General features: G+C 49.7%; 1 long non-coding RNA gene across 4 annotated transcripts; it reads right to left on the bottom strand.

Annotated features, from left to right (window-relative positions):
- Positions 1–487: 487 nt before the first annotated feature.
- On the bottom strand, positions 488–8,269 carry LOC112822043 (uncharacterized). Of its 4 annotated transcripts, none has more exons than XR_012378905.1 (4): positions 7,794–8,269; positions 6,632–6,980; positions 2,883–3,143; positions 488–691 (listed from the first exon to the last, which is right to left on the bottom strand). It is a non-coding gene; the product is annotated as an uncharacterized lncRNA (long non-coding RNA). The 4 variants fall into 4 exon arrangements; XR_003207595.2 differs by lacking the exon at positions 488–691 and adding an exon at positions 2,157–2,347; XR_003207596.2 differs by lacking the exon at positions 488–691 and having other exon boundaries at positions 2,157–3,143; positions 6,632–6,763; positions 6,854–6,980.
- Positions 8,270–8,511: the final 242 nt, after the last annotated feature.

Below are 8,511 nucleotides of genomic sequence, written 5' to 3'. Positions count from 1 at the left end.
GCTCCCCGAGCCGGGCTTTAAAAAAAAAAAAAAAAAAAGCATTCCTTGGAACACACACGACCAGAACCCTGATGGGCATCCTGCTTCCAAAGACAGAAGAGCTCAAGTGAAAGAGGAAGTGTTCATTCTCGGGCTGACCTCTCAAAAGTGCGAGACAAGCCAACGTTGAGCAGAAGTGTGCACCCAAAAAGGAATCTTCCTTCCACGCTTGAGGAAAAATTAAATGTCGGGCCCCAGCCACACCGGCCTCCTTGCTGGTCCTCAGACATTCCCAGGACACTCTGGACTCATGGCTTGTGCCTGGGGTGGTCCTTCTAGAATGTTCCTCCCCCAGATAACCACGTGGCTCCCACGCATAGCCCCTTATGTCTCCCTTCCCTTCACGATGAGGCCTGCCCTGACTCTACTCTTCGATACTGTGACCTAACCCACACCCCTCCCCCCGCCAGCATTCTCCCCTCCTTACCCCATTCTGACTTTTCCTTTTCGTAACACACTACACAATCACATTTATCATGTATGTCATTTATTGTCTCTTCCTTTGAAGAATACAAGTTCCAGGAAGGCAGGACTCGTTTTAGTCACTGGTGGATCCCAAGCTCCGAGAAAGGGGCCAAGGAATTTACTGAGCATCTTCTCTGGGCTCAGTGTGATACTCACTGGCGGAGGAAGGACTCAGCACAGGCGCCTACTGCCGCGTGTAAGGAAATGACAAGCCAAGTGAGTGAAGGCAAGTATCCGGGAGGCAAAGGTGACTAGAAGATGCTTAGACCAGCTTGAGTTGGTGTCTGTTGCTTGCAACCAACAGGCATCTGAGCAGTAAGACCCCCACTATCATTGCTGGTTCTCAAGGACTACTGCGGGAATCTGGGGAGAGGGTGAACGTGAGGGTGGGTTGGAGCCAAGGCTTTGTGGAGGAACCATGCGTTCTCAGGCCGTGGAACAGCCTGGGAGAGCACCAGCCTCCCGTTGAATGCCCGGATCTCCACCTCCATTGCACCACCCAGCACTTGATGAGCTCACGTGACCCACTCCTCTGAACCTGCTCCAAGTCAGCACTGCCCCTTGAGACGTCCGGTGCCCAGAATGGAAACGCAGAATTGCAGGCAGAGTCTGGCCATCACCACTCTGGGGCTACAAAAGGTACCTCATTAATGCAGCCTGCACGGCATACCTGCAGCTGCAAGTACCCTTCACCAGCGCCAAGAAGATCTGCCCAGAACACTGAAAGGATTCACTGAACAGAGCAGACAGGTGAGACCCTTTCCTTCGAGGAAAATGCAGCAGAGGCACAGGAATAAGCTCAGAGCCTGGGCTGAGGACCGTATGCCAGAAAGCCACAAAGCAGCAGGACCCCAAACATCAGGAGAGCTGAGGCCAAGAGCTTGGAGGCCAAGGGCTCAGATGCAGCAGTGGGGGCTAGGCAGGTGGTTTCAGCCCCTGAGCATCAGTTCCCTCCCTGTCACATGGGAATTTTCACTGCGGTTACCCCCTAGGGTTAAATGAGATAATACACACAAAGCCAGAAGCTCAGAGTGAGCACCACCTATGACCAGCTCTTCCTGTGATCATCACGGTGGGGTGGGAGGGGGGGTCTGTGGTAGGAAGCTTAAGAGATAAAAGCTACATTTTAGGGAAAATAACCAGACAAGTATAAAGAAGAATTGAGGAAGAACTGTCAGATGAGAAATGGTGGGAGATGTGAGTGACAAGGGTGGCCATGACCGTGGGGGGAGGGAGGGGTGGAACTAGAACAGAGGTTGGGGACAGATTCGATGTTAAAGCTGAAGGAAAGCACAGAGTTTGGAGAAACAGCAACGCCAAGATTCCTTCCATCCCCTCTGTTCCAAAGCATATCAGCATATTAGCTCATTATCACCCTAGTCTGGCTCCTTCAGCAGGTGAGCGGCATAAAAGAAGAAAGCTACCCTGTGTGTGGCCAGGTTCCTGCCTGGCAACCAGCAGGTGCTCCGTAAATGCTGTTGCGTGGATGCTGGAATGATTCATATATCTGTGTGCGCATATATTCATGTATGCATGTGTATATAATACATATGTATAAAAACACACATAACCATGTACTATATATAGTTAGCATTTATACATATATACATACAAAAATACATATTTCACTTTCAAAAGGATTTGAAGCTGTTTGTAACAAAAATACACACATGGGATGGGACAAAACAAATTAAAAGAGAGTATAAAGGTTCTGCTTTTAGGAAAAAGTAATGTGCCAGGAAGCTCCCTCCTTTGGTGACAGCGTGTATTTCTGAGCTTCCCACTGGCCAAGGTGATAAAGGAAATCCACTGTGTTACTAATTCCGTTGCTCCACCAGTAAGCCTGCAAATTAATCCGGAAGAACAAATGTTATCTTGAAAACATCCGGGGCACACATAACTCAGCTCTTTGCATGAGGCATATTTGGGCAGGATGGTGAGCAACTTCACCAAGAGTTTCAAAAACTACAAAAATGGTCTGAAATTTGATTTCGTTTTTATATCAAAATCTCTACAACTCAAGGGTATCGCAGGAAATGAAACCTCGGCATCAGCCATTTTTTCCCCTGATCATGGTATTTTTAAAAATCTTGAACTGGATGCATTTCCCTTGCTGCTGCCTGTGATTTGAAGCTCGCGGGCACAGGTCATCGCCCCACTGAATGCCAGCTGACAACGCCCTTCCCCGGAGGAAGCTTGAGACCTTTTCCCACCCTTCATTTTCAGTGTGCCTGGGGGCCCACCTTCAGTTACTAGAGTGAGCAGCACCTCACTGGGTGCAGATAGGCAACCCCGTATATCCCGGTGTGTCCGTGCATCCAGGACAAAATTTGTCAGGCACTGAATATAACAAACATTGGATAAGATCTACCACTGACCTTCTATTGCTTTGTGGACTCTTTTGTGGTCTCATTCGGTAGTCAACCACACTGCTGATCTCCAGCGAGGTGGCACAGGCACCTGGGGTGCCCAGTGCTTGGGGCAGGGGGACCTCTGTGCCCTCAGCTCGCTCACCGTCTAGACCGAGATGGGCAGAACGTACAGGAACACTTGCTCAACAGAGGTGCAGGCGAAGCCCCGTGGGTGCTCCTAGGGGTAACACGATACCCCACAAGGACCGCTCATCTTCCTGCAGATGCCTATGAACGAATACAAAGGTCATGCCCACCCGCAAGCTCGCCCACTGACAGGAGATGTCTCCACAGGCTGGAATGCCACCTCGTGTAGTAGAATTAAAAGAAATAGCAAAAAAGTCCTTGCCCCCCTCCCTTGAAAATCAGAAACCCAGACAGCATAAATAATGACAAGGAGTGTCTTTCAGGCACCAATGACAAGTGGGGAAATTGTGCTCCCAACAAAGGAAGCGTACAATGGCAAGCCCTCGGATGAATAGGGACAGCGTCTGTCTGACTTTGTACAGCACGCCACAGACTGCCAAGTACCTGTGGGTGCTTAATAAGTACCTTTGACGGATGATGAATGCCATCATTATTAAATCTGCCATTATATTTTTTAGTGAATGAACCTTCCTTATCAATCTTTATAACCACGATTTCAATGGTATTAATTCAGTCATTTCCCATACCAAGTGCTTTGCTAAATTCGAGTCCTCAAGCCTTGTCAAAAAACAATGCGTTTGGTTTTTGCAATGTCACATGCCAGTATCCAAGGAAATTTAACTTAGATGCTATCTGCTCCAATGGTTATAGCAGAATGTGGCTCCTAAAGAAGATAAAAGAATTCTTTTCCAGCTTGTGATCTACAGCAGTACCTTTAGTGGAGACTCCTTTCAACATGTGAGTGATTTTAGCAATACATGATTTTGGAACACAAAGAGCCATTGTTTCTAGGAGTGGCTGCTTAAAACGTAAATACTTGGATATTGCTTGTGAACTGTCATCATTTCCATCTTATTTTTTTTACCACTCCCCACATAAACCAGGGTGGGCACAAAACTGAAAAACACAGATGCCTTGTCATAAGCACAAAACAGGGCCCTTCCAATTCTCCTGGTCACTTTCCAGTCGAGCTACCTCGTTAGCTTTCCGAGTCAAGCTGAGGACCCTTCTCAATCCAGCCCAAATAATCTCTTTCTCCCCCGAAACTATACCACCTATTATTTTTAGCATTCATTTGTCAAAATACAAGAAGTCCTCTCTTCCTCTCCCCCCTCCTCCCTCCCTCCTCCCCTCCTCCTTCCGTCTCCCTCCATGGTCCTTCTTTTCCCCAGAGAAGGAAAAGGAGACCAACTGGGTAAGCATACATCAGGCTCAACATTCAGCAAGATGAACGGGGATAAGGCTGAGTCCTCCCAGCAAAGTGCTCACTGTTGCATGGGGAAGACAGAGCATCAGGCGAAGTCTAATCCTACGTGAGGGGAGCCAAAACAGGCTGAGCGGAGTGCCAGGGAACGGGGCGTGGGGCGTCATCAGTTGTCGGGGGACTTGGGGAGAAGGGGCATTTGAAGGCGGTGGCAGAGAGAGGGGGTGGAGGAAGCCTGCGGAGATGGAGCAGAAAGCGCAGTTAACGAGGACGTGGGGGTAATCAGGGCACAGTGTTTTCGGGAAAGAGTAAGAGCCCAGCTGGGCTCCAGAGAGCACTGGGGCCAAAGGTGGGACCTGGTCAGGTTATGAAGGGGGTTACATCCCATGCTGAAAGTCTGTTACTTGGTACAAACTTATACACCGTGTGGCTCCTAGTAGGTGCTTTGCTTGGAACACATGCACACAATGCGTGGCTCGTAGTAGATGCTCGCTGTTCAGAACACAGGGAGTCGTGAAATATATTTGAGCCCCACAGTGGCATAACGGGGGCAGAGCCAGGCATCATGAAGCCTAAAGCTTAAAGTAGTTCAGGGGGAGTGTGGGCGGCCAGGTAGGGGGTATAGGAAGCCTGGGTGGTTCAGTCGGTTAAGCGTCTGCCTTCGGCTCAGGTCATGATCCCAGGGTCCTGGGATCGAGTCCCGCATCGGGCTCCTTGCTCAATGGGGAGTCTGCTTCTCCCTCAGTTTGCTGCTTCCCCTGCTTGTGCTCTCTCTCTCTCCGACAAATAAATAAATACAATCTTAAAAAAATAAAGTATTTGGGGGGAGGTCTCTAGGAAAATGAATTTTTAAATTTTATTTATTAATTTTTTGAGAGAGAGAGAGAGAGAGAGAATGCATGCAAGTAGGGGGAAGGATGGAGGGGCAGAGGGAGAGAGAGACTCTTATTAGGCAGGCTCCTCGCCCATATGGAGCCCAACACAGGGCTCGATCTCATCACCCTGAGATCATGATCTGAGCCAAAATCAAGACTCAGACGCTTAACCTACTGAGTCACGCTGGCGCCCCTAGGAAAATGAATTTAAAAACATACGACCCCATGAAGATGTTGAAGGAGCCTGTGCCAATGAATGCCCCCCCCCACATCGGGCTCCCTGCTCAGCGAGGAGCCTGCTTCTCCCTCTCCCTCTACCTGCTTCTCCCCCGGCTTGTGTTCTTTCTCTGTCAAGTAAATAAATAAAATCTTAAAAAAAAAAATCCGGATGCAGTCGAGGACAACAGTGCTACAACAGAGAGGGTAAAGGGGCATGAGGGGGGGATGCAGCTAATCCCGGGGGTCAGGGAGGGCTGCAAAACAGAAGGCTTGAGCTGAGTGTTAAAGAATCAACAGAAGTTCACCAAGCAGACGAAGAGGAAGGAAAAGCATTCAAGACAGAGGGAACAGCAAGTGCAAAGAGAAAATTCTAAAAAAACCACAGCCTGTGGTTTCATGCTCTGGCAAAGCCACCTAAATAGGCCATCACTTGTACCTGTGAGGGGACAGGCATGTGGGACCTTTTTGGAGCAATTCCTCCAGGCGACAATTAAGAGATCCAGCAGGGAACTGTGGCAATGAGGAAGTGAATGGGGCGGATGTTTCCTTTGAGTACAATTCTTCAGGAGCCCAAATGAGGCTAACAAAAGAGAAATTACACACAATGCTGTGTCATGGCACTTTGACATACGTGTCAACTTAGAATTTCAAATAAAATTAGAAGATTCTTCTAATAATTATATAGGATGGCAAATAAGGTCCAGGGGCAGGCACATGTGGCAAGAAGTGACTAATCATATTTTGCAAAAAAGCATCTGGGGCTGACCCTTCTTGGGATAATACCGCGGGGAAGTCAGACCAGAGGAAAGGTTGCCAGTGGTTAATGTTAAATAGTAATCCATCCACCACGCACCCGCTCCTCCATATTCATAGACAACTACCCCCATCCATATTCATTACCCTATAAAGAGTTCTAAAGTAGCAAATGCAAGCTTGGAAGATTTCAGTTCTAATAAAAGTGTTTCCGGTGACGGACGCCACAGTCTTCCCCCACCAACCTCAAAATTAAAGTCAACTAATAAAGGAGGCTGGCAGGTGGTAGGGCTGGGACATGCCCGGTCTTCCTCCAAACAGCAAGAAATGCCTCCGTCCATCGGGTGCTGGCCGGGTGCCAGGCACTGTGCCCAAGAGGTTCCAAGTGCAAGTGCGGGCTCTGGGCTCAGATAGCCTGGGTTGGAATCCCACCTCCACGGCTTAAGTCACGGGGCCAAGCTATACCAACACACTGTGGCCCTGTTTCTCCTATCTCAACTGCCCTTAACAGGTTGTACCTCAAATGAGACCATCCAGGCAGCCACACCTTTGGCCCCATGCTTGTCAGAGGGACAGAGGGCTCAGCAACATAAGAGTCTTGGTGATTCTTGTCTGGTGCTTTAACACACAATCAGGTGCCCTCGGCCCCGCTGTAGAGACGAGAAAAGGCACAGTAACGCGCACAAAGTGGTTCAGCCAGCCAACAGCTGCAGGTGGGTCTGCTCCCCCCCATGGCGCACCATGCCGTTCAACATGAGGCTTTGGAAGTTCTTGAGGAACTGAGATGTATGTAGGGACGTGCACCCTGTTCCGCCACCAGTCTCAGTAAATGTCCAAAGGCTTCGGACTTCATTGTAGAAGTAGCTTCTGAAAAGAACAGAACGGAGTTAAAACTCTTCCAAGAATAGAGGTAACTTCGAACATCCCCTCTGCCAGGCACGGTGGGGTTTTGGCTTTTCATTTTTAATTTAATTTTGGCTTTTCTGTGAGATCCCTTCATTCTTCCACGTGTATTGCACACCTACATTCATCATAGCTGGCCTTACCTGTATCGCTTAAAACTGGGTGATTTCCAGGTTTTCAAAGGGCCCACAAACGCATGAGCATCTGCTGCCCTCATAACAACCCAGGTAAGTGTGTAGTATTGTTGTGTGTGTGTGTGTGTGTGTGTGTGTGTGTCTCAATTTCACAGAAAAGAAAACAGAGACAAGAAAAGTTAAGGAGTTGGCCTAAAAAGTCACAAGACAGTGGGAGATTATCAATCCAGGATTTTTGACCTGGGGAAGGGTGAGCCTCTAAATTCTGCTTCGGAGCCTGGCAGGGGATTTGGGGAAGATCCTATGGAGCGATTGTGGCGGTGCTAGTTAAAGTCGAGCTAGAGTAGACAGCCTTAAAACGTTTTCTATCCTACATTCTCTAAAGATCCCAAGGGCACATTGTCTGTTTGGCTATGAAGCCTGACCTGTGGACAAGTGGGAGGTGGTGCAGGATAGAGGTGCAGGCTCATTGCTAGAATCACAGGAGGCTGCCTGAAACTGTAGAGCTCAGTACAGGGAGGAGAGCTTTGTGGCCCCCTGGGATCATCAGGCTAGAAATATATATATATATATATACTAAAGACAACTGAAACAAAGGTCTAGGCATCGTGGGAAGGACATACTGAGGACCCAGGACACTGACCTTTCTCTCCAAGTGGTGTTTGCCAGGGTGAAGTAAATCCCGGCCAACAACTCGCTCCCCTCCTCACCCACACCTCCCAGATTTAGACGGAGGAGGGAGAATTTAATTCACTTTCACCTGAAATGAAACCCACCCCCGTTGCAGAGTGGGTGGGAAGGCAGGAAGCCGCGATTGCCCCGAGATAAAGTACAAGCAGTGGCACTGGCAGATATTGATCTGGAGACGCTTCTCCTTTGTCATCTCCCCTGCGGCCGGCCCGGGCGTCCCTGCAGCGGCCAGAACGCCACCGGCATCTGCGCCCGCGAGCGCGCACCTGCACCTGGCCCGGCGCCCGAGATGGGGACAGATTAGGGGCGCGCAAGGCGGAAGGGCGGATTCGGAAAGGAAACGCAAGAAGGGTGAAAAATGGTATTGAATTCAGCTCAACACGCGGGAGAATAAAAACACACCTCGCTCAGAAACAGAACACAACAAAAAAGAACTCCAGGGCCTCTGGCCACGGCTGTGCCCCAGTCAGGCGCACAGGCCTGCAGTTCCGGGCCAGCCTCGGCGTCCCCCCACCCCCACACGCCACCCCCGGTGGCAGGGTCCCCAGGGCGGACGTGCGCCCGCCCCACCCCCACTTCCCGGCAACTCCGGGTCTGGAGACCCGGACTGAGTGGAGAGGAGAAAGAATCTGGTCAAAACAGGCTGCTCTAAAGAGAGAGAGAAACGTTCG

Source organism: Callorhinus ursinus, unplaced genomic scaffold (assembly GCF_003265705.2).
Source record: "Callorhinus ursinus isolate GAN/ISIS: 27379988/994484 unplaced genomic scaffold, GSC_fseal_2.0 scaffold8, whole genome shotgun sequence".
NCBI lineage: Eukaryota > Metazoa > Chordata > Mammalia > Carnivora > Otariidae > Callorhinus > Callorhinus ursinus.
The sequence above is the reverse complement of the archived record's forward strand: the minus strand, read 5'-3'. Positions and strand labels throughout refer to the sequence as shown.